The sequence below is a fragment of the Sus scrofa genome, chromosome X (assembly GCF_054392235.1).
Source record: "Sus scrofa isolate SSC_HxYL_T2T_F1_AM1 chromosome X, Sscrofa_HxYL_maternal_Yorkshire_Landrace_v2.0, whole genome shotgun sequence".
Taxonomy (NCBI): domain Eukaryota; kingdom Metazoa; phylum Chordata; class Mammalia; order Artiodactyla; family Suidae; genus Sus; species Sus scrofa.
The window spans coordinates 81,057,799-81,085,606 of record NC_139401.1 but is presented as its reverse complement, the minus strand read 5'-3'; positions in this window follow the sequence as shown (position 1 = coordinate 81,085,606).

The window sequence follows — 27,808 nt, the reverse complement described above, 5'->3', positions numbered from 1 at the left end:
CCTTGAGGATTCAGGTTTGAAACCCTGGCCTTGCTCAGTGTGTTAAGGATCTGGCATTGCCATGAGCTATGGTATAGGTCAAAGACATGGCTCAGATCCCACTTTGCTGTGGCTATGGCATAGGCCAATGGCTATAGCTCTGATTGGACCCATAGCCTGGGAACCTCCATATGCTCCAGGTACAGCCCTAAAAAGCAAAATAATAATAATAATAATAATAAATATATTACAAATGCAAAAGCTCACTGGTAAAGGCAAATATAATATAAAAGGAAATTGCCCACAAACAAGTATAACATCAAAACCAGCAAACATGAGAAGAGGAGGGGACAAATGTTGAACATTAAAGTGCATTTGAAATTAAGAGACCAGGAACCATAAATAATTCTTAACACGTATAAATAGATATATCAAAATATAACAGGATTCACAAATAAAAAACTATAATGGATACACATAAAAAAGAAAAAACAATCCAAACATAACACTAAATATGGTCAGCAAATCATAAGAGAAGACAACAAAAGAGGAAAGGGAGGGAAAGAAACCCAAAATAGCAATCCAGAAAAATTAAGAAAATGGAAATAAGTACATACTTATCCATACTTACATTGAATATAAATGGATTAGATGCTCCAACTAAAAGATACTGACTGGCTAAATGGATACAAAAACAAGACCCAATACATGCTGATTACAAGAGATGCACTGCAGATCTGAGACATACAGACAATGCAAGGGGATGTAAGAAAGTATTACAGGCCAAAAGAAATCATAGAAATGTGGGAGTAGAAATATTCTTAACATAAAAAAATAGATTTTAAAATAAATAAGGTCACAAGAGATGAAGGACATGACATAATGTTAATCATAGAAGATTTAACAATTGTAAATATATATGCACTCTATATAAGAGCATCATAATATACAAGGCAATGGCTGACAACCATTAACGGAGAAATCGACAGCAACACAAAAATATTGGGGGACTTTAACATCCCACTTACATCAAATGACAGATCATTCAGAGAGAAAATCACCAAGGAAATACAGGTCTTAAGTGACATACTAGAGCAGAGACCTAACTGATATTTATAGAACATTCCATCTCAAAGCAGCAGAATATACATTCTTCTCAAGTGCACAAGGAACGTTCTCCAGGGTATATCACATCTCAGCAGCAAAGCAAGCCTTGGTAAACTATTAAAAAATAAATTATCTCAAGAATTTTATCTGTCCACAATGCTATGAAGCTAGAAAACAACTACATGGAAAAAAAAACAGCAAAAAACAAAGACTCCTGAAAACCAAAAAATAAGCTGCTAAAAAAACAAGAGATCACTGAAGAAATCAAAATATATTTAGAGACAAGTGACATTGAAGATAAAATAATCCAAAACCCATGTGATACAACAAAGGCTGTTCTGAGGGGGAAGTTTATAGCAATACAACCTTATCTCAAGGAAGAAGAAAAAATTAAATAAACAACCTAACTTTACACCTAAATCAACTAAAGAAGAACAAAATTTCAAATTAGTAGAAGAAAAGAAATCATAAAGATTAGAGCAAAAAATTATGACATAGAGATAAAGAAAATAATAAAGAAGATCAATGAAACCAAAAGTTGGTTCTTTGAAAAGATGAACAAAATTGATAAACTTTTAGCCAGACTCATCAAGAAAAAAAGGGGGAGAGTTCAAATAAATACAATTAGAAAAGAAAAAGAATTTACAACTGACATCACAGAAATACAAAGGATCATTAGAGACTACTATGAGAAACTGTATGCCAATAAAATGGACATCCTAGAAAAAAACAGGCAAATTCTTACAAAGGTACAATCTACCAAGAATGAACCAGGAAGAAATACAAAATATTTCTATTCAAGACCAAACGCAAGCACTGAAAATGTGAATAAAAAGCTTCCAAAAAATAAGTCTAAGACTTGATAGCTTCACAGGTGAATTCTATCAAATATTCAGAGAAGAGATAACACCTATTCTTCTGAAACTCTTCCAGTAAGTTACAGAGAAAGTAAAACTCTCAAGCTCATTCTATGATACCACCATCACCCTCATATCAAAGCCAGACAAAGATATGACAAAAAAAGAAAATTACTGACTGATATCAATGATGAACATATATGCAAAAAACCTAATCAAAATATTAGAAAATTGCATCTAAATATATACTAAAAAGATTATACAACATGATCAAGTGGGATTTATCCTAGGGATGCAAGGATTCTTCATTATCTGCAAGTCAATCAGTGTGATACACCATATTAAAAAACTGAAAAAAAAATATGATCATCTCAATAGATGCAGAAAAAGCTTTTAACAAAATTCAACTCCCATTTCTGATAAAAAGAAATCCTCTCCATAAAGTGGGCATAGAAGAAATCTACCTCAACATAATAAAAGGCATATATGAAAAACATGCAGCTAACATCATTCTCAATGGTGAAAAACTGAACTAATTTCCTTTAAGATAAGAACAAGACAAGGATGTCATCTTTTACCACTATTATTCAACATAGTTTTGGAAATCCTAGCTAAAGCAATCAGAGAAGGAAAATAAACAAAAGGAATCCAAATTTGAAAAAAAAATTAAGTAAAACTATCACTGTTTGCAGACGACATGATACTATACCTAGAAAATACTGAAGACACTACAAGAAAACTGTTAGAGCTCATCAATGAATTTGGTAAAATTACAGTTATTTCCATATCTTGGCTATTGTAAATAATGTTGTGATGAAAATAGGGGTACAGATGTCTTTTCAGATTAGTGTTTTTGTATCCTTTGGATAAATTCCCCAAATATCACAGATGGATCAGCTTTCTCTTTTGGGTGTTCCAGAAGTAGTGTCACTTTAGAGCCAAGATCTAGTTTTTAACAAATGTTGTGATTATTTCTTTCTCACCAATGCAGTTATCCTGGTAAAAGGCTATAGATATTTTGGGGGGAGGGCAGGGACACATTTTAACATAAAAATTTCTAGTAGTGTATTAGAGCCCTTTCTCAAGAGGATCCAGCCTCTATTTCATTTCAAGGAGTTCTGGGCATATAACCTGGCTCAAATATGCGGATTGATTGAAGGAACATGAAGCTGTTTTTATGATTCAAATTAAGCTTTGTTCATTTGAACTAGAATGTTTCTGCTTATAGAGGTCAGGTAAGAATGTATTAGCCTTCCTATTTTACTTCTAGGGACACATAATCAACTAGCCAATGCCATTGGTCTGCATAGGTCAGACTATTCTGGTTGTTGCTTTAACACTTCTGTTCAATAAAGTAATCATGCATGCTTTGAACTTTGATGGTTTAATGTCACCACTTGGCCCCTGCCACCTCAGAATCCTATTACTCCTATTTTATTTAGGTTTCCCAATTCAATGACCACAGTTCTCTTTGTATGATCTGGGCTACCAAGAAAAGCTATTATAGAGGGTGTGCTGAGGAAACACAACATTATCTTGCATGGCAACTAAATCAGGGGACGCCATTACAATTTCCTGAGGCCCTGCAAGTTTAATCCCCTCAGACAGGAGTTGAGAGTCCTCTTCCACTGACATAGAAGATTAATCAGAATTTAGAGGCTCAATGTCCCCAGGTCTTCATCATGGTCTCTCCACACATCTCCATGTCAACATTCAAAACTCCATTCCTTCCCAATCAATACACACTTTAAAGTTAGATATTCTTTAAGGCTGGGAGATCCACTCCATTGTAATTCAGCTAGTCACAAGATGAGATTTTGGGTTTGATTTTTAGCAATCTCAGTTCAATGTCTACAGAAGATAAGTGTTTCCTTCAGGCCACATATAACAACTTTCAGGGTTTTTGTGCAGTGCTTTAGCTATGAATTCAAATACCTGAGCTCATCCTTTTCTCTGCCTCACTTTATTCAGGAACATTAAGAGCAGTCACATATCATTATCTATGTTATTTTTCCAAAATTGTTCAAAAGTATCATATATATATTCACCCAGATCCCTGCTTCTGATAGGTGTTTGGGAGTATCCAATTAAGATATTTTATATCTCCTATTGCCAGCTCACAACATTAACTCTCTGTGTTACCTTTACTACTGCAAATAGAATCATCAGCATAATTAAGTCTAATCAGATTATATAATCAATTCCAGAAACTCTGCCACCAATTAAGAAAATTCATCCTGAAAATTCTCTTTCTCTAAAACTGCTCTGAGTACTAAAATATCTCTGTTAGTCAGGATTCTCCAGAGAAATAAAACAGAACCAACAGATAATGAAAGTTTACAATTTCCAAGATCTGCAATGAGCAAACTGAAGACACATGAGAGACTCTGTGTTACATTTCTTCTCACAGTAGTCTCCAATAGCTTGTAGACTCTCCAAGGAGGGGAAACCAAATTCAGTTTAGAGCGTCCAAATGGAAATGTCTTAGTGACATTTATAGTATATCTTTGAGTGTTAAAATAATTCAAGGAGTGGAATCAGAGTCAGAGAGAGATATGACAATGGAAGAGAATACTACAGAGATGGCAGCCTGAGGTTTGCCTGGTTTTGAAAACACAGGAAGAGGTCATGAGCCAAGGACAATAAACAGCCACTAGAAGCTGGGGAAAAAAAAAAAAAACGGATTGCTCTTTGGAGTCTCCAAAAAGGGATGCAAACTGCCCAGCACTTTGATTCTAACCCAGTGAGACTCACATTGGATTTTAAATCTACAATGCTATAAGATAATAAATGTGTTTTTTTAAGCCACTACTTTGTGGTAATTTGTTTCAGCAGCAAAGAGAACACTCATATATTATAAATGTCTGTATCAAATTATTATACTTAGAATGGCTTTTTACAATTTGGTAAAGATAGTATTTGAGTGATCCCCAAGATACTACAATGCAATTTTGTAAAACAGGTTTTTCACTGATAATGCAGGCTACACAAAGGTGTTCAAATTGGGATTTCTTGCCTTGGCCAGTGCTAATTCCTATAAGGTCTGAACCCTTGATACTCATCTACTTCTAATTTCAACTGTTCCCTGATTTAGGTAAGAAGAATCTCAACTACTCTAGCACATACTTCTCAACTCCAATCTAGCAAATCTTCACGCTGATTCAATTAGCTCAGTTGAGAAACAGTGCCCAGTAATTTCTTCTGAACTCATTACTTGTCATACCCTAGCCCCTAGCCATCAAAATAATTCAATCCTGATAACATGGCTTCTTCACCCAAGTAAATGAGTGTGTTGGTTATGAGTTTTAGCCTTACAGTCCAACCAGATTCAAGTTCATACACATTGGTCCTACCACTTATCACCTGTGTGACCTTAAGACCTTTCTGAACCCCAGTATTCCCCACATATAAATGAGTATAATAATAGCAGATAACTCATGGGGTTTTGGAAAAGTTTAACTTATATGTTAGGAGCTGAGGTGAGCCATAGAGAGATGAGAAGTTGGTTTTAAAAAAGCCAAAATTAAAGTAACACCCAAGGCTTGTTGTAATAGTATAAGCAAGAGGCTAAGTCAGAGAAAGTACTGACTATCTCACTGTTCCATCTTTCCAAATGGAATGTTGCTGTTTTAGGATAAGATGGATCAGTATTCATGTGATGAATTGTTCCACTGAACAAAAGGCTCCTGCCATTTTATGGAATCAGGACCTGGGGTATGGAGAGGAGAAAATGTGTGAAAGTACTGAGTCACAATGAGGAAGGATCTTCAAGCTCCCTTCCATCCTTCTCTCCTCATAAGAATTTCTTGGCAGAGACATCTGAGGAAAACCTTGATCAATGGCTCAGACAAAGAAGCCTCTAAATGGAGGTGCCTGGGATAGAAATGCAGACTGCATAAGAGCATGGCTGGCTAGGGAAGCTTAAGTTTTTGACTGCAACTGCCCTCAGGTACTCAAGTGTTTTTGGCTGTGTACCAAGCATGATATTGAGAAGAAAACTTTGTCCTGTGAAGCCTACCAGGTTAAAATTTGTAATTAATTGCTTATGATTGAATATGAAAAAAAAATCCTACCTGGAATTTTAGCCAGTAGCTATACTCCTCTTATGATTTATGTAAGACAGTTAGCACAATAATAGTTGTGACTCTCAAAAAAGAGTAGATATTATCATTTAGATGTTGAATTTTCTTAGTTCATGCTGCCAAACTCAGTACCTTTTATAAGTTTGTTCTCTGTTTTAGTCCATTTGGTGGAAAGTTTCCCTTAGGCATGTGAGCAAGAGAAATATACCTCCTTCAGGAGTTTCCTTACCTTACTGTGCAGATGTAGAGACAGTCCAGCTGCTCCTTTTTCTATGGCTTCTTGCTATAAACAAAATGAAATCTTTCACTGATAAATATGAAATTGGGTAAGATTAAGGAATGTCAACCCATTAGACTCCTTCCTAAGACTTCTAACTTCTAGAATACGTATCTGAAAACATTAAAATGACCTTAGGACAAGCATAGCTAAATGTAATATTTATCTGATCAAAGAGGAAAAATATGTCCATTAATTCATAAGCTGAGTTAAATTAAAGGTAATCTCACTTTCCTTTCTCTATATTCAATGTACTATTTTATACTCATAAGTATTTATCCACATGATAGTAACAAATATCTTTCTGTAGTAGAAAATACTATATAAGTAGTTTAAAGTTAAAAGTCTAGTATTTTGTGACTGTCATTTAAACTTACAATTTAAATACAAATATGATTATAATTTTCAGAGAGGGGTGTTTTCAAAGTTAACAAAATATGCCGCATTAACTTAAAATGTAAACAAAACAAGAAAAAATGGTCTTTAGGCTAGATTTACCCTCTATATTCCTTTTAATGAATTGTTCAAATTCATCTTTGTTTTACTACTTGATCTCATTTATTTTTTAAGTACTCTGTACTTTATTGCATTTCATGGGGGCATTGGATAATAATTAATATATTCTACTATTGCTAAACAAGTGTTGTATTGTTAAACATCTGGAAGTGGGGAAGAAGGAACATCCATTAATTTTGAGCCCATTTTCCCTAAGCATTTATGTATTTATATTTTAAATGGATACAATTAGAATGGCATGTTAAACAAATATAGATTCAATGTAATTCAGTTTAAAACTATTTGAGTTTCTCCCACTTTTAGAGGCATGTGCAAGTTAAAAGTGAATAAAAGTAACTAAGTCTAAATGTGACCTTAGAAAAGTTTTTGAATTCCCCCCGCCACCCAAGCACCATGCTATATTTCTTTTCACATAATACTTGCTCTTTTGGTTTGAGTAAAAAGACTTTTAAATTCATCTCTAGAATAATGTAATAGTGATATAAACCTTGATTCCCCCTGTCAATATCCTCTAACAGAAATCATTTGTTCAGAAGGTAAAGAATATCTTCAATTAAAATATATAGAATTAATTTTATTTTAATATTGGATAGCTATCACTTTGATAATTTTAGGTTCAACTTCTAAAGTTCCATCAAAGTATCATAGGCACATTTAAGAAAAGGTACAAAAAGATGGATTTTTTTCTTTCCACCTATACACATACATACATATTTCAGCTTGATAAAGCCACTCAGATATTTTTCAAAGTTAGGTATGTAACAAGTAATTTTAAAATAAAATTATACTAATTATCTAAATGTTACTTTTTCTCCATAACAGATGCTTTGCTGAAAGTATTTAAGCTGCCTCTCAGGATTTTTGGACTTTGTGTTATATTTTAAGATGATTTAAACTTTGTAAACAGATTAGTGATGTCAGCAAAACAGCAGAGTAGGAAACTCAAGGGCCTTGTTTCCCCATGGGAACATTTTTAAAAATTAGAGATAGGCTAACGTAATTTTACATGAGTTCTTGAAACCACCCAAAAATCTAAGCAGCTGAGTAAATGCCCGATCAGTAAACAGCCACATCCAAAATGATAGGAAATTGCATGGCAACTTTACTCTCCCTTGTCACACACACTCCTTGGAACAGTGCAGGGCATTTAGGCATAAGTGGCCTCAATTCTAGTTCTCTCCCCCAGTCCTAAAAAAAAGAGAAGTTATTTGTAGCATTCTCACATATACGTGGGCTGTCCAATGGACTGATTTCTATCTTTCCTGACTCAGTGGTCAGACAGAAAAACATTTGTAAATAGGATCCCAGGCTAGCAAAAGCCACTGAAGACACTGCAGAATAAGAAAGCTACAGTATATTTCAGAGTCACAGATGCCTAAAGCATGAGATAATGGGTAAAAGATACAATAGAACATCTAAATCCCCATGAAAAACCTGATATGAAAGTCTGAGAAAATAAGACATTTAAAGGCAACAGGGAATGGGAGGAATAAAAAAAAATAGCATAAATACAGTGCTAGGCAGAATACAGTGCTAGAAAATACCTTAGGAGACTGCCGGGGCCAGCTCAGCAGGATGGGGCTGAAGAACGGGTGCTGTGGAACTTAGGGAAAAATAGTTAACATAAAACAAGACACAGAGACATTTATCTTAAGTAAAGGTGGGAGCCGGGGGACTCAAGGTCTCCGGGACCAAGAGCGCGGGACTCAAGGTCTCAGGGACCAAGAGCACCGGGGAACTCCAGATCTCAGGGACCAAGCACCCTGCCTCAAGAAACCACACTGCTTTTATTGTGAGATCAAGTGAGGAGTGGCTATGGGTGGATGATAAAGCCACTTAGGTGGTAAAGGGTTAAGCTCTTACTCTGACCTCTAGGCACATAACAGTACTTAAGCTTAAGTCATTTATGCCTTTAGGTCTTTGCTCTTAAGCTTAAGTCATTTACCAGCACTGTGACTGTTTTTCCAAAGAAGGAAGATGGGATAAAATAAGACAAGAAGATGGGATAAAGTAAAGAAGGACAAGATGGAGTTTTCAAGGAAACATGTCTTGCAACAGGAGACAACCAGCCTTCATCTAGGTTGATTTAAAGACTCAGAATACACTCTACTTATTATAAGAAGACTTCAAAACCAGTATGTAAAGACTGGGAGTAATGAATGTTTTTTTAAATGCACAATTTTCAACAAAATATTTAAAAAAATAATCAAAAATTAAACCAGAAAAAATGTAGTCCATTTAAAGGAAAAAATAAGTCTTCAGAGACTCCTTGTTCAAATACAGACTTTGGACTTAGTGGTCAGAGTCTAAAACAACCATCTTAAATATATTCAAAGAACTAAAGAAAAAATACAAAGAACTAAATAAAATCAGAAAATTAAAATGATAATATAAACCCAGAGATAAAAGTTATAAAATGAATCAAATATAAATTCCCCAACTGAAAAATACATTAATCTGCATTGAAAAATTCACCAGGGGATTTCACAGCCAACTGGACCAAGGAGAAGAATGAAGGAGAAAAGTTGAACATTGGTCATTTGAAGTGATTAAGTCTGAGAAACAAAATAAAAAGGAATGAAGAAAAATGAATGGAGCCTAAAGGACCTTTGGGACATCATCAAGCAAACAAACACACACATTGCCAGAATCCCCGGAGTAGAAGAGTGAAAGAAAAGGGCAAAAAATTACTGAAAAATTCATGGCCGAAAACTTCCACAATTTGTACAAATGCATATTTCTATATATCTAACAAGATTAATGAGCTCCAAATAGTAGTATAAATCCATTATAATCATGCTATTGAAAGATACACATGAAGAAAATATCTTGAAAGCAGCAGGGGAAAGCATCACATCATGTATAATGGAGCCTCAATGAGATTATTAGAGAACTTTTAACCAAAAATCTTGCAGGCCAGAAGACAATTGAATGGTATATAGCAATAACTGAAAGAAAAACAAACATGAAATCTACACCTGAAAACACAGTCAGTCCAAAATGAGGGATATATTAAGACATTCCCATAAAAAACAAAACTTGGGTGATTTTAGTACCACTAGAACTTCACAACAGGAAGTAACAAAGAGAATCTAAGTTGAAAGAAATTTGGAAGGACTCAGCATCATGCCAGCATTTGTAGGAGTTGTGGGATCCAGTACCATATTTCAGAAGACCCAGGAGGAGTCCAGCCTACTTGTGAATCCAGTAATATGCAGACAGATCTTGTTATGAGTAGTGAAACTAGAAGAGCAAAAATATGCCATGACCAATCTCACTAGTCAAGAAAAAATATGGAAAGTGCTGACTTGGGCAGATACCCATGAAGAAGAAAAAAGCTACAGAACACAAATCTTACTAAAGGGATATGCTAACATGTCATTGGAACATAAATAAAAAATAACTTTTTATTACTAAAATATAATTGATTCAGAATGTAGTGCCAATTTCTGCTGTACAGAAAAAGTGACCCAGTCATACATATATATATCAACATCCCCTCCTTCTATTTTGTCTTTTCTAGGGCTGCACCCATGGCATATGGAGGTTCCCAGGCTAGGGGTCTAATCAGAGCTGTAGCTGCAGGCCTACACCACAGCCACAGCAACACAGGATCCACATATATGACCTACACCACAGCCCAAGGCAATGCTGGATCCTTAACCCACTGAGCAAGGCCAGGGATCAAACCCACAACCTCATGGTTCCTAGTAGGATTTTTTAACCACTGAGCCATGATGGGAACTCCCTTCCCCTTTCTTCTATTATCTTGGTCTATACCATCATGGTCTATACCAAGAGATTGGATATAGTTCTCTGTGATATACAGTAGGACTTCATTGCTTATCCATACTAAATGTAATAGTTTGCCTCTACTAACCCCATAATCCCACTACATCCCACTCTCCCACCCCCTGCCTTGGCAACCACAAGTCTCTGATCTAGGTCTATGCATCTGTTTCTGTTTTGTAGATAGATTTGTTTGTGCCATATTTTAGATTCCACATATAAGTGATATTTATAGTATTTGTCTTTCTCTTTCTGACTTACCTCACTTAGCATGAGAATCTCTAGTTCCATCCATGTTGCTGGAAATGGCATTATTGTGTCCTTTTTATGGCTGAATAGTATTCCACTGTAGATATGCACCACATCTTCATAATCTGTTTATCCGTTGATGGACATTTGGGTTGTTTCCATGTCTTGGCTATTATGACTAGTGCTTCTATGAATATATTAGTTCATGTATCTTTTTGAATTAATGTTTTGTCTGGATATATGCCAAGGAGTGGGATTTCTGGATCATATGGTAGTTCTATTTTCAGTTTTCTGAGGTACCTACATATTGTTTTTCATAATGGTTGTATGAATTTACATTCCCACCAAGAGTGTATGAGGGTTCTCTTTTTACCATACCCTCTCCAGAATTTGTCATCTGTAGATTTGTTAATGATGGCATTCTGGCTGGTGTAAGGTGATACCTCATACTTGTTCTTATTTGCATTTCTCTAATGTTGAGCTATTTTTCATGTGCCTACTGGCTATCTGTATGTCTTCTTTGGATAAATGTTTAATTAAACAAAGTTTTGACACAACTGAGATAGTTAGAAGAAGTTTACAATCAATGCCCCCTACCAAGATAACATTGCATGGGGCTAAACTACAGGTGGTGACGTCTCCCACAGGGAAAAAGGAGAAGAGTAAGAGACAACCCAGCTACTACAGTAGTGTTGGATGCAGCTGGAGAAGCCCATTTCTTACAGCAGTACTGAGGTAGGGTCTCCATGATTATGAGGAGAAAGATCAGGAAAGAGTCTGATAAAATTATCAAAGGGCATTAAAGAGATATGGTTCCTGATGACTGCATCCAGCAGAAAGTTCAACCACAAGCCTGTGGGAATTCCACACTTAGGGATCTCCCTCTTTGGTCCATGGGAAACCATAACACTGCAAGTACTAAGCACACATCTCCCTGAATTCTGTGACCATATCCTTGTCCATGCTCTCAAGTGAAACAGCAAGGGTGAGCTCAGGTAGACTTTCAGAAAACAGGCCAGAATCTCAGCCAGGAAGAAAACATAAACTTGAGGTATAGTTCCACCTATTGGGAGATAGGGGAGATTTACAGCAGCAAGCCTGGTGAATTGTAAGAACCAGAAAAGTCATAAATATTAAGAATTCTGTCTCCAAGAAGAAGAAAGAAGAGTGGAACTGATGTACCCCAAAAAAGGCAGAGAAAGCATGAGGTAACAACAGCACCAACTAATATGATATCCCATCTGAAGGCAAATAAATATTTTAGAAGGTGTTTACTACTTCAAATGCAAAACTAGAAATGTAAAACAAGAGGAACATGAAAAATCAAGGAAATATATAATCCCTAAATGATAATATTTATTTGACAATACTGAACTTTTTGTAAGTCACAGAATTTTGTAATCTAGCTAAGAATAACAAATAGCTGTTTTCAAGAAGCTCAATGACTTAAAATTCAGAAAGACATTTTGATGAAATTGCAATGAAATACATTTTAAAAATAAAGTATTTATGAAAGAGATAGAAATCATATTTTGACAATACTGATTCTTCCAATCCAAGAGCATGGTCTGTCTTTTCATCTGTTTGTGTTGTCTTTGATTTCTTTCATCAGCATAATAGTTTTCAAAGTAAAGGTCCTTTGTCTCTTTAGGTAGGTTTATTTGTAGGTATTGCATTCTTTCGATGTGGTGGTAAATGGGATGGTTTCCATAGTTTCTCTTTCTGATCTTTCATTGTTAGCATAGAGAAATGCAGTCCATTTCTGTGTATTCAGTGTGTATCATGTAACTTTACCACCCATGGCAATCTACAGATTCAATGAAACCCTTAGCAAAACACCAATGACATTTCACAAACATAGAACAAAATATTTTAAATTTTGTTTGAAAACACAAAAGCAAATAGCCAAAAAAAATCCTGAGAAAGAAAAATGGAGCTGGAGGATTCAGGCTCCCTGACTTCAGATTATACTATATAGTTACAGTCATCAGAACAGTATGGTGCTAGCACAAAAACAGAAATTTGGATCAATGGAAAAGGATAGAAAGCCCAGAAATAAACCCAAATACGTATGGTCAATTAATCTATGACAAAGGAGGCAAGACCACACTTTGGAGGAAAAAAAAAAAACAGTCTCTTCGATAAGTTGTTCTGGGAAAACTGGAGAACTACAGGCAAAAGGATAAAATTAGAACCCTCCTAACACCATACAGAAAAATAAACTCAAAATGGATTAAATACTTAAATTTAAAATCATATACTATAAAACAGAGGAAAATATAAGCTGAACCCTCTGTGACAGCAATATCTTCTCAGATACACCTCCTAGAATAATGAAAATGAAAGCAAAAATAACCAAGTTTGACCTCCTTAAAAGCTATTTACAGCAAATGTCACCATGATAAAAATGAAAAGACAACACAATGAATGGGAGAAAATCTTTGCAAACTATATAATTGACAAGGACATAATCTCCAAAATATACAAAAAACTCATACAATTAAAAAAAATGAAAAATGGGCAGAAGACCTCAATAGAAATTTCTCCAAAGAATACATACAGATGGCCAACAGGCAAATGAAAAAAATGTCCAATGTTTCTCACTACTAGAGAAATACAAATCAAAACTACAATGAGGTACCACCTCACACCTGTCTGAATGGCCATCATTAACAAGTCAACAAATAAAAAATGCTGTCTGTAGAGGGTGTGGATAAAAAGGAACCCTCCTTCACTGTTGGTAGCAATGTTAATTGCTGCAACCACTATGGACAACAGTATGTAAGATCCTCAGAAAACCAAAAATAGAACTACCATATGATCCAGCAACCCCACTCCTGGGCATATATCCAGGGAAAACCGTAATTCAAAAAGATACATGCACCCCAATGTTAATTGCAGCATTATTTATAATAGCTAAGACATAGAAGCAACCCAAATGTCCATCAACAGAGGAATAGATAAAGAAGATTTGGTAAATATATACAGTGGAATATTACTCACCCATATAAAAGAATGAATTACAGCCATTTGTAGCAACATGGATGGACCTAGAAACTATCATGCCAGGTGAAGTAATCAGACAGTGGAAGAAAAACATCATATGATATCACTTATGTGGAAACTAAAAAGAAAGTATACAAATGAACTTATTTGCAGAACAGAAATAGACTCACAGACTTTGAAAAACATATGGTTACCTAAGGGGACAGGTGGGCGTGTTGGGAAGGAGGGACTCGGGGTTTTTGATTTGCATATGCACAATGAGATATATGGGATGATTGGCCAATTGGGACCTGCTGTATAGCACAGATAACTCTACCCAGTATTTTTTGATAATCTATGTGAGGAAAGAATCTGAGAGAGAATGGATATGTGTATATGTATGAATGGATAATTTTGTTGTACAGCAGCAGAAATTATCACAGCCTTGTAGATTATTTGTGCTTCAATAAAACTTTAAAAAGATATAGAAATCTTAAAAAATACCAAATATATTACATACCTGAAGAAATCAATGAATGTGATGAAAAATAGAGAGTTATCTGCAGGGGAGTAAGGCGAATAGAACAGACTAAATTATTTTGAGGATAGTCAAAATAAGGTCAAAAAAGAGTAAGGAAAACCTTTATGATCTATGAAAACCAGCAATAGAAGAAATAAAGGAATAATGAGGGTTCCAGAAAAAGGAGAGAAAGAAATATAAAGATTATTTAATGAAATAATTGGTGAAAACTTCCTGAACCTTGGGAAAGAGTTGAACACACAAATTCATGAAGCCAATAGATCACACAATTACCTCAATAAAAATGAACTTCTCCAGGACACGTTATAACAAAACTGTCAAAAATCAAAGGTAAATAATCCTAAAACCATCCAGAGGAAAAAGAGTGTAACCTACAAAAGGGACTCCATTAGGCTATCAGTGGATTTCTCTGAAGAAATCCTAAAGGCCAGGAGAGAATGGAATGACATATTCAAACTGCTGAAAGAAAAAAAAATGCAAGCCAATAATAATTTACCTGGCAAAATTATCCTTCAGATAAGAAGGAGAAATAAAGACTTTCAATGACACACAAAAACTGAGGGAGTTAATCACTACTAGACAAATCTTAAAAGAAATATTTCTTCAAGCTGAAAAGTAAGACAGCAATTAATAACTGCTGTATGAAGACATATGAAATTATGCAACATAATATATATATATATCTTCACTGGTATGTACCTTCACTGGTATATATATATATAGTCAGGTTGCCAACATTAATTCACTAGTAGGATGGTGTGAGAACCTCTTAACTATGCTATAAACATCATGAAATAAAGGGAATATAACCTTTAAAAATTGTGAATCGCTATGTTGTAAACCTGAAACATATAATATTGTACATCAACTATACCACAATACAAATTTTAAATATTTATTTACTTTAATTATTTATTTTAAATTAAAAATTTTAAATATAATTTTTAGATGTTACAATTATTTAAAATATTGGCTATATTCCCCGTGTTTTACAATATATTCTTGAGCCTATTTTAACACCCAATAGTTTGTATCTCCCACTCCTCCACCTCTATATTTCCCCTGCCCCTGCTGGTAACCATTAATTTGTTCTCTATATCTGTTAGTCTGCTTCTTTTTTGTTATATTCACTAGTTTGTTGTATTTTTTAGATTTCACATACAAGTGATAATATACAGTATTTGTAGCCCTCCAACTTATTTCACTTAGCATAATACCCTCCATGTCCATCCATTTTGCTTCAAATGGCAAAATTACATTCATTTTTATGATTAACATTGCATTGTACACACACAGATACACACACACACACACACACACACCATATTTTCTTTATCTGTTCATCTCTTAATGGACACTTAGGTTGGTTCTATATCTTGACAGTCGTAAATAATGCTACTATAAACTTTAAGGTACATATGTCTTAACAAAATTAGTAGGTTTTTTTTTCTTTCTTATATACATGCAGAAATGGAATTGCTGGGTCATAAGTTATTTCTATTTTTAGTTTTTCAAGAAAATTCCATGCTGCTTTCCAGTTCTGCACCAATTTACATTCCATTCATACCAACAGTGTACTTGTGTTCCCTTTTCTACACATCCTCATGAATGTTTGTTACTTGTGTTCTTTTTTTGATGATGGCCATCCTGACCACTGTGAGGTAATATCTCATTGTGGTTTTCATTTATATTTCTTTAATAATTAACAATGTTGCATATCTTTTCTTGTGCTTGTTGGCCAACCATATGTCTGAAACGACTATTTTTGTCTTCTGCCCATTTTTTGATTATATTGTTTCTCATTTTGATATTAAATTGCATAAGCTGTTTGTAAATGTTGGAAAGTAAGCCCTTATTGGTGGCATTGTTTGCAAATATTTTCTCCCAGTCCTTAGGTTTTCTTTATGTTTTGTTTATAGTTTACATTGCTGGGCAATAAATATATCTTTTTTTTAATTTTTAAACATTTTTATTAAAGTATAGTTGATTGACAACATTTCTTCAATTTCTGCTGTAGAGCAAAGTGACCCAACCATACATGTATATAAACGTTCTTTTTCATACTATCTTCCATCATGTTATAACCCCAGATATTAAACACAGTTCACAGTGCTGTACAGTAAGACCCCATTACTTATCCACTCTAAATGGAATAGTTTGCATCTACCCAAACCCAAACTCCCTGTCCATCCCTGACTCTCCAACCTCCCTGTTTGCAACCACAAGTCTGTTCCCTATGTCTGTGAGTCTATTTATGTTTTGTGCCACATTTTAGTTTCCACGTATAAGTGATATCATATGATATTTGTCTTTCTCTTTCTGACCTACTTCATTTAGTTTGAGAATCTTTAGTTCCATCCATGTTGCTGCAGATGGCATTATTTTGTCCTTTTTATGGCTGAGTAGTATTCCATTGTATATATGTACCACATCTTCTTAATCCATTCCTCGGTTTTTTTTGTTTGTTTGTTTTTTGCTTTCCCACTGTACAGCATGGGGATCAAGTTATTCTTACATGTATACATTTTTGCCCCACCCTTTGTTCTGTTGCAATATGAGTATCTAGACATAGTTCTCAATGTTACTCAGCAGGATCACCTTGTAAATCTGTTCTAAGTTGTACCTGATAACCCCGAGCTCCCGATCCTTCCCACTCCCTCCCTCTCCTGTCGGGCAGCCACAAGTCTATTCTCCAAGTCTGTGATTTTCTTTTCTGAGGAGATGTTCCTTTGTGCTGGATATTAGATTCCAGTTATAAGTGATATCATATGGTATTTGTCTTTGTCTTTCTAGCTCATTTCACTCAGGATGAGAGTCTCTAGTTCCATCCATGTTGCTGCAAAGGGCATTATGTCATTCTTTTTTATGGCTGAGTAGTATTCCATTGTGTATATATACCACATCTTCCTCATCTAATCATCTATTGATGGACAATTGTATCTTTTTATAATTATCATATCTATCCTTTTTTCTCAGGTTCATATCTGTATAATTGACAAATATTTTATATATTTAAGTTATGAAACACGATTTATGTATACATTGTGAAATAATTACCATGATCAAATTAATTAATGAATTCATTATTTTACATAGTTATCATTTTGTGAGTGTGAGTTGTTAAAAAATTTAAGATCTATTCTTTTAGCAAATTTCAAGTGTACAATACAGTAACACTAACTATAGCCACTATTCATAATATAAATGAAAGTGAAAATTTGTAATTTTTGACCAACATCTTCCCATTCTTATTTTTATTTTTAGGGCCATACCAGCAGCATATGGAATTTCCCAGGCTAGGGGTCAAATTGGAGCTACAGCTGCCAGCCTACACCACAGCCACAGCAACACAGGATCAGAGCCATGTCTGTGACCTACACCACAGCTCACCACAATGCCAGATCCTCATACCGCTGAGTGAGGCAAGGGATCAAACCCACATCTTCATGAATACTAGTCAGGTTCATTTCCACTGAGCCACAACAGGAACGCCCCATCTCCCCATTCTTGATGTCTTAACATTTTATCATTATAAAAATTCCTTATTTTTGTCTAATAACAATTTTTGTCTTAAAGTCTATTTTGTCTTTTATTAGCTAAGCTACTCTAGTGCTATTTTACTATTTGCATAGTATGTCTTTTTCCATCCTTTAATGTCAATCAAAAGTGTCTTGAATCTACAGTATGTCTCTTGTAGACAGTACACAATTGGCCATGTTATTTTTATTCATTTTTTGAAACTGGTTTTTGTTTTGAGTTTTTAATCCATTTACTTTAATGTAATTATTGATAAGGTAGGATTTTTCTGCCATTTTTCTATTATTTTTATATGCTTGTCTCCCTCCAACCCTCTATTACTCATTTTTTTTTCTATTTTAGGATTAAATATATATTTTATAATGTACCATTTTAATTTCTCTGCAATTGATAACACTATGTATATTAGACACAATAATGCTCCCTGAAAGATGTACATATTTTGTCCTAGAACCTGTATGTTGCAATGTGGAAAAGGGGGCCTTGCAGGTGTTATTAAGTTTTCAATCTTTAGATGGCTTATCTTGATTAGCCCAATAAAATCACAAGGAGTTTTACAGGATAGAAGTAAATGAGTGGTGCAATTTCTGGCTTTAAAGGTAGAAGGGGGCCATTACCCAAGGAATGTAGGAAGCCACTAGGAGGTGGAAATGGCAAAGAATGGATTTGGATTCTCTGCTAGAGCCTCCAGAAGGAATGGAGTCTTGCTAACATTGTGAATTCAGCATGATATAACCCATTAATGTTATGAATGTAATGTATTTTAAATAAAACAGTAATGTAAAGTAGTAAATGTGTACTGTTTTAATCTACTATATTGTTGGTAATTTGCTACTGCAGAAGTGGGAAACTAATGCAACATATTTTATGAAGTTATTTCCTTTGTGGTTGTCCTAGTGATTACAATTACCTACTTAAAAATGTTATTGGAGTATAGTTGACTTATGATGCATTAATTTCAGGTGTACAGAAAAGTGAATCAGATATATGTATACACATATCCATTCTTTTTCAGATTCTTTTGACATATAGGTTATTCCAGAAAAAATGAGATTTCCCTGTACTATACAGTAGGTTCTTGATGATTATTTTATATATAGTAGTGTATAGGTCAATCCTGAACTCCCAATTTATTCCTCCTCCCCATGTCTCCCATTTGATAGCAATTATTTTGGATTCTAAATCTTTGATTCTGTTTCTGTTTTGTTGAGTTCCTCTGTATCACTTTTATTAGATACCACATATTAGTTATTCACATGATTTTTTTTCTCTGACTTACTTAGTATAATCATTTCTTGGTCCATCCATGTTGCTACAAATGGCATTATTTCAGTTTTTATGTTTGAGTAGTAATCCACTGTATATATGGGCCACATCTTCGTTATCCAGTCCTCTGTTGATAGACATTTATGTTGATTCCAAGTCTTGGCTATCATAAATAGTGCTGCATTGAAGGTAGCACATGTGGTGCATGTATCTTCAAATTATGGTTTTCTTTTGACATAGACCCAGGAGTGGGATTTTTGCCTCATATAGTAGTTCTATATTTAGTTTTTAAGGAACCTCCATACTCTTCTCCATGGTGGTTAGACCAGCTTGCATTCCCACCAACAGTGTAGAAAGGTTCCCTTTTCTCCACCTCTTCTCCACTATTGTTTGTAGACTTTTCAATGATGGCCATTGGGACTGGAGTAAGTTGATACCTCATTGTTGGTTTGATTTGCTATTCTCTAATAATTAGTGATGAGCATCTTTTCATGTGCTTTTTGGCCATCTGTCTGTATTCCATGGAGAAATGCCTGTCCAGGTCTTCTGACCTTTTTTTAGTTTTTTTTTAATTGGCTATATGTATATATTAGACATTTGTATATTTTCAAAATTAACCCCTTGTCAGTTGCTTCATTTCCAAAGATTTTTCTTCCATTATGGGCGTTGCCTTTTTTATGGTTTCCTTTGCTGTGAAAATCTTTTAATTAGGTCAAATTTGTTTATTTTTGCTTTCATTTTCATTAATCTAGGAGTTGGATTTGAAAAGATATCACTGTGGTTTATGTCAAAGTGTGTTTTGCCTATGTTTTCCTCTAAGAGTTTTATTGTATCTAGTCTTATGTTTAGGTCTTTTATAAATTTTGAGTTGATTTTTCTGTATGGTGTTAGAGAAGGTTCTAATTTCATTCTTTCATATATAGCTATCCAGTTCTCCCAGCACCACTTATTGAAGAGACTGTCCTTACTCCACTATATATTATTTCCTCCTTTGTCCTAAATTAATTGTCCATAGTTGCTTGGGTTTATTTCTGTGCTTTCCATCCTGTTCCATTGATCTTTATTTCTGTTTTTGTGACAATACCATACTGTTCTGATGAGTGTACCTTTGTAGTATAATCTGAAGTCAGGGATCCTGAGTCCTCCAGCTCCATTTTTCTTTCTCAGGATTTCTTTGGCAATTTCTTTTGTGTTTTAAAACTACAATATGTTGTTCTATGTTTGTGAAAAATGTCATTGGTGTTTTGCTAAGGGTTTCATTGAATCAGGAGATTCCTTTTGGTGTTAATGTTACAGGATACAAACTGAATACCCAGAAATGACTGCATTTCTATATCCTAACAATGAAAGATCAGAAAGAGAAATTAGGGAAACCATCCCATTTACCACCACATCAAAAGAATACAATACCTAAGAATAAACCTCCCTAAAGAGACAAAAGACCTATTCTCTGAAAACTATAAGAGGCTGATGAAAGAAAACAAAGACAACACAAACAGAGTGAAAGATATACCATGGAAAGTCTATTTCTTCCTGGTTCAGTCTTGGGAGGTTGTATCTTTCTATGAATTTGTCAATTTCTAATAGGTTGTCCATTTTATTAGCATATATTTGCTTATAGTAGTCTCTTATGATCCTATGTATTTCTGTGGTGTTAGTTGTATTTTCTCATTTTTTGTTGCTAATTTCATTGTTTTGAGCCCTCTTGCTTTTTTACTTTATGAATATGGTTAAAAGCTTTTCAATTTTGTAGATATTTTCAAAGAGCCAGTTTATTCATCATTTCTACTGTTTTCTTCATCTCTATCTCATTTATTTCTGCTCTGATCTTTACAATTTCTTTCTGTCTACTACATTTTGGTTTTGATCTTCTTTAGTTGCTTTAGGTGTAAGTAAAGTTGTTTATTTGGCATTTTTCTTGTTTCTTGAGGTGAGATAAAATTACGTCTTAACCATATTTGGATTAATATCAATTTAATTTCAATTGTATACAAAAATGTAGCTCCTGTATACCTCAATTCTCCACATATTCTTTGTGTTATTATTATACAAATTACATCTTTAAATATTATGGGTCCATTAAAAGAGTAATATAATTATTGTCATTTACAGTTATTGTTATGTCTATATGTGAAAAAATATTACAAAACAAAAATATTATATTTCCTTTTATATTTACCTCTGTAGCTGCTCTACTTATGCTCTTTATTTATGAAGATGTGAGTTACTTTTCAGTATCTTTTTATTTGAGACTGAAGGGTCTTTTTAATATTTTTAGGTCAAATACACTAGTGACAAATTATCTAGGTTTTTAGCTTTTTTTTGAAAACATCTAAGTTTCAACTTCAATTTTTAAAATATAGTTTTAATAGATATGGAATTCTTGGCTGATAATATATTTCTTTCAGTGATAGGAATATGTTTACACACTGTTTTCTGACCTCTATTGTTTTCAATGAAAAATAAACTGCTATTAATATTGAGGATGACATCTTCTGGAAGTTTCATTTATTCAAGGAATGTAGATGGAAGAGTGAGGCTTACACCTGATGAACAAATAGGAAAGTAATAACAGATTATATTGGAGGGGTAGTCATGGGCCAAATAAAGGACACATTCTCAACTTTTATCTCCTCAAGAAACACACAGTGTGATTTTTAGACATACCAAACCCTTCTCTAACATATAGATTAGGGTTAGGATTAGGGTTAGATAAATAGATATTTTGAAATATATTAATTTATTGTAGTTGTTAAGAAAATTAAATTTTAGCCTCTGTATTCTGTATATTCTGAAATAGGCACTACTGTGCAGATTGAACTAGGTAAAAATGTCCTTGGATTATAAAGCAATAAGGAGTCACCATTGTTGCTTGGAATAAATAATTAGCATTACAAATTTTTTAATAGTTTACTTTTGAAAATGAAATTATTTGTTCTTTGATCAAGATGATCTAGTGTTAAGAAATGTCACCCTTCTATTCTGATGTTTCTCAATATGGTATTATTTCTGATATCATTGCATTTTTAGTTTTTTAATTGGTTATCATAATATTTCTGTTATAGATATTCTTCAGAGTCATTAAGTGTTAAATAAAAGTTCAAAGATCACATAAATGACTTCCAGAGATCATAGCTTAGACAAATGTTATATCTTTGCCTTACATAATCAACAATGCCAAATCTTTTTGAAAATTACAGGTTTTAATATGCACATTGTTTTAACTGCAACATTCTCATTAAAGTAAGAAAGTGTGTACTTCTAAGTTACATTGATAACATTATATCCAGTTATATGTATATATAACTATATAGGTATATATAACATATACAACTAATCATATCTGTAATTTTTGCATGTGTATTTTAATAATGTGAACATGGTAAATGTTAGTGTCAACTGTCTTTAACAATGTCATTATTATTATCAATATTGCGTTCATTATCTCTGAAGTGAGGATAATAATATATATCATGATTCTCAATTCCCAACTAAACACATTCTCATTTCATTCATTTTATGAAATTCATAATTGAATTCCCAATTCATCATTCATTTATGAAAAAGAGGCCCCTATGCAAAACATCACTGGAAAATAAAATATATCTAATGAATGATGTCATGATATATTTTCAAGAGTTGGTGACCAACACTAAAATAGCTTTGCTTAAATAATTTAAATTCATTATTCTTAATATACTAAGATGCATGGGGCTAAAAATAGCATACATTTCCATGCAGTGCATACTGAGATAACAAGAAAATCCATTCACAGAAAAAGATCATGTACTTGGTTCAACTATATGCATGATTATGTTCCATTCATTCCCATGGAGCACCCCATGGAGATGGAGAAAATTATGATGGTACATTAACAATGCTCCTGATAGGGAGATAGATTTAATTTCTACATGAAGTACTCATTAAAAGTTTCTGAGATGGTTATTAACTGTGATATATTTCATACTACTATTGGATCATCAGAGAGCACAACTACTTGTTTCCTCTCAATAATAAGTACTTTTCTATGATATATTAAGGCTTTTTATCCTTTATAGGTTAGAAAAATCGTATACAAACACACACACACACACACAGATGTTGACTAATCTCAGCATCAGTACCTTTTGCTGCTAAATGCAGAAAGGCCTGCTGCTGATACTGAGCACTGAGAAAGGCCTGGGAAAAGGGAAATTTTAAGGCAAATGCCTCCCTTGAAACTGTAAAATTTTTGAATTTTAGGCAGATTTTTGGAAAGATATTTCAATAATTGCAGAAAATGGACAAAACATTTTATCAATCCACTAATATTAATGCTATCATCTACATGTCTTAAGGTTCATTACTTTTTGGCATAGCATTAAGACAAAAGAACATGGGTTGATCTCTTGAGACTGACAGATTTAAATATAAGTTTATTTTGTAAGATACTTATCAATATCAGGTATGTTGGATTTTTTATATGAAAAGCATGTAAAAATAGATAAATCTTTTTTCATTTTATAAAAGCTCAGCTAATCGCAAAGAATTCACTCACAAATCCATTCCATGAAGTAGATCATTTCTGTATTTAAATATTTTGCACAGGAACTGCCTCTTCCCTGAAAAAGGATCACATTAACAACACTTATTTCACTTTAATCTTTCTAGCAACTCAAATTACATAATTTATTTTATGCATATCACTCTATTTTCAATGTGATGATTTTCTATTCTTATTCCTCTATGTGATTGCTTTTTCTTTGCATTACATTTTAAGGTCAAGACATCATGTTCTTTACTTCATTTGTGACTCCCAAACTGGCTAAAGTACTATACATACATTGATGTATAAATTATTTTTGAAGTGAAGCTGATTTATACTATTATATGTTTCAGATGTACAGCATAGTGATTCAGGATTTTTCCAGAATATACTTTATTAAACATTATTAAAAGATAATAAGTATAATTTCCTATGCTATACAATCCTCATTGTTTATCTGTTTCATACATGTTTTGTATCTTTTAATCTTATGCCCCTAACTTGACCCTTCCTCCTTACATTTGGGCTAGTTTTTTTCTATTTATGTGGATCTGTTTCTGTTTTGCTATATGAATTCATTTGTTTTATTTATTTTATTTATTTATTCATTTATTTATTTATTTATTTATTTTCTTTCCTAGGGCTGCACCCATGGCATATGGAGGTTCCCAGGCTAGGGGTCTAATCAGAGCTGTAGCTGCTGGTCTACACCACAGCCACAGCAATGCAGGATCTGAGCCATGTCTTTGACCCACACCACAGCTCATGGCAATGCCCGATCCTTAACCCACTGAGCAAGGTCAGGGTTTTTACCCACACCCTCATTGTTCCTAGTTGGATTCGTTACCCACTAGCCATGATGGGACCTCCCATATTATTTTTTAGATTCCACTTATGTGATATTACATAGTATTTGTATTTCTCTTTCTGACATTTCACTAAGCATAATATGCTCCAAGTCCACCCAAGTTGTTGCAAGTGGCAAAATTTCATTTATCTATGGGTGAGTTATAGTCATGTATATCGCTTCTTTTTTTTCCATTCATCTATTGATGAGCACTTGGGCTGCTTCCATACCTTGTCTATTGTAAATAGCACTACTATGAACATTGGCATGTATCTTTTTGAATTAGCACTTTCATATTTTTCTGGATACATACCCATGTGTGGAACTGTTGGATCATGTAGTAGTTCTATTCTTAGTTTTTTTTGAGACACCGTAATACTGTTTTCCATAGTGGCTATGTCAATTTATATTACTAGAAACAGAAAATTTTGTAGGAGTCCACTTTTCTTTCTTTTTCTTTTTTAAGCTGTACCCACAGTATATAGAAGTTCTTGGGCCTGAGATTGAATCAGAGCCACAGCTACAATCTATGCCAGAGCTGCAGCAACACTGGATCCTTAAACCACTGCACCAGGCAGAGGATCATGTCTGAGCCACTGCAAAGACAATGTTTCTCTTTAACCCACTGAGGCACCATGGGAACTCTGTGTTACCTTTTCTTTTAAGGTAGGTTTAGTTTTGATGAACTCTTAGATTTTGCTTATCTGAAAAGTTGTTTATCCCTCCTAAATGATAATCATGATGGGTAGATTATCCTAGGTTGCAGGGTTTTTTTTTTTTTTTTTTTTTTTCCCTTTTGACTCTTTGAATATATCATGTCAGCCCCTTCTGGCCTGCAAAATTTCTGCAGAAAAATCAGCAGATAGCCTACTGGAGGCTCCCTTGTATGTAATTTTTTGTTTTTCTCTTGTTGTCTTTAGGATTCTCTCTTTTATTTTAACTTTTGCCATTTTCATTATGATACGTCTTGGTGAGTTTGTGTTCATCTTGTTTGTGACCCTTTGTGCTTCCTGTGCCTATAAATCTGTTTTCTTCTTCAGGTTTGGGAAGATTTTAGACATAATTTCGTCAAATACATTTTCAATATCCTTCAATCTCTCCTCTCTTTCTGGGACCCTTTTAATGTGAATGTTGGTATGCTTAATATTATCTCAGAGATAATTTTAATTGATTTTACTTTTTTAAAATTGTTTTTCTTTTTGCTTTTCTGATTGGATGATTTTAATTATTCTATCTTCCAGATTACATATACATTCTTCTGTACCACTTAGTCTGCTATTCATGCCTTATAGTGTGGTATTTTTTTCCCAAGCTCCTGTATTCTCATTTTTGGTTTGGTCTTTTTTTATATTTTCTAGTTGCTTATTAAAGTGTTTACTCTCTACATAAAATCTTTTCCCTAATTTAGTTAATGTTTTTATTACCAATGCTTTGAATTCTTTATTTGGTTAATTGTTCATTTCTCTTTCACAATTTCTTTTTTCAAGGTTTTTTTTTCTCTTGTCCTTTCAATTAAGAATAGTTCCACTCCCACTTCATTTTGTTTATCCTTCTATGCCTCTATTAATGTTAAGTGAAACTGTTACCTATGGCGGTCTTGAAAGGGTATTCTTATGTGAGAAAGTCCCTACATATACTGTGTGTGCCTAGTACCTTTGGTGGGAGAGCTGTATTTGACATGGTTGCAATCACGTCTTTCCTCAGAGTGTGATGGAATCAATTACTATGGTAGGAAGTGGCAGTGGAAATGGAGAAGCTAGAGCTGGTGCTGGGTTTGAGACAGGATTTCTGCTCTGTTCAGTGGCTGTTATCACCCTATCAGTGGTGGGGTCTTGTCCCAAATTGCTGAAGCAGAAGTCCCGAGTGTCAGAGCAAACTGGCTCTGTTTATTTTAAGTGTGGTTTTTCCTTCTTCCTGCATTGAGATCCTGGCCCCATAGAAGAATAGTGCTGGAGCAAGTAGGGTCCATGTATATGCAGATGTCTGATACACTCTCCATGCAGCTGCCTGTGTCTCTGCTCAGACACATCTTCATATACAAGTTCCCTTTGTCCCTCTTAGCTGATCACTGCTCTCCCCCACATCTGCTACTCCCACTCTGTTGAAGAACCACTGGCCGGGTAAGTGGGCCCACATGGACTCTTGATGTGTATCATGGAGTAAGCTGTGGTGGAATGGTTTACACCAGAGATCTGTGATGGTTTTGGCGTGCTGCTTGAGCAAGCATTAATGATGATCATCTCCACCCCACTTAGGCTCCATCCTGGGACCAGGCCATCTTTGCCAACCACAGTATAGTATTTTCTCCAGTTTTTGTTACCCAAAATCCAATGTTATATTGTGACATGGAGTGAGGCAGTCTAGAATGTTTATTTTGCTCAGGATGAGGCATGTGATGAGGCAGTCAAAAGAAACAAGGCAGCTGCTAGAGCAGACCTCTCTCTGCCCTGCCTTGGGAGCTAGCCAGTATGCTCATGCTCTTCATAAGCAGAGTCTAGGCTTCGCACAGTCCTTCTGTTTGTACCAGTGGTCCTCCAACTAGACAAGGGGGATTGTCTCCCCTGTGTAGGATCCCAAGACTGAGGTACCCAATATGTGGCTCTGACCTCTCACTCTCCAGGGTTAGTGTCAGCCCATGTAATCTCTCTTTTCCTCTGAGTCCCCTCTTAGTGGCACAGGTTCTGACCTAGCCACTTTTCTTCCACTCTTACTCTATTATGTGTTTATCTTTCTTACAGCCTTGGTTGTACAGGAGTCATTCTTCCAGTTTCCAGTTAATTTTCAGTGAGAATTTTTCCGCATGTAGATGTATATTTGATGTGTTCCTGGCAGGAAGTGAGCTCCAAATCCTCTTATTCTGCCATCTTGATCCCAATTCTTTACTTTCTGTTCTATCAATGTATTTAACAATCCTTCAAAATTATATAAGAAATTTAGTTCTCACTTTCTCAAATAAAATATTTCCTATGTATCAAGCAGGAGCCAATCAGGAGACAGAAACCACACAGTGATTTAAACAGGGGTGGTTTTATATAAAGAATTATTAGGATATGATGAAAGATAATAATATGTAAGAAAATGCTATAGAATACCACAAAAATTTAAGGGGATCATCCAAAGAAGGTTAATCTTGGATTAATGTACTTTCCCCAAGGATGTGGTTCAGACCCTTTTGAAATTGTTTACCTGTAGCCCTGTGGATGTTAAAGAAGTTTGCTGATTTGTCCTGACTGGAGCTGGTCAATAGTTGC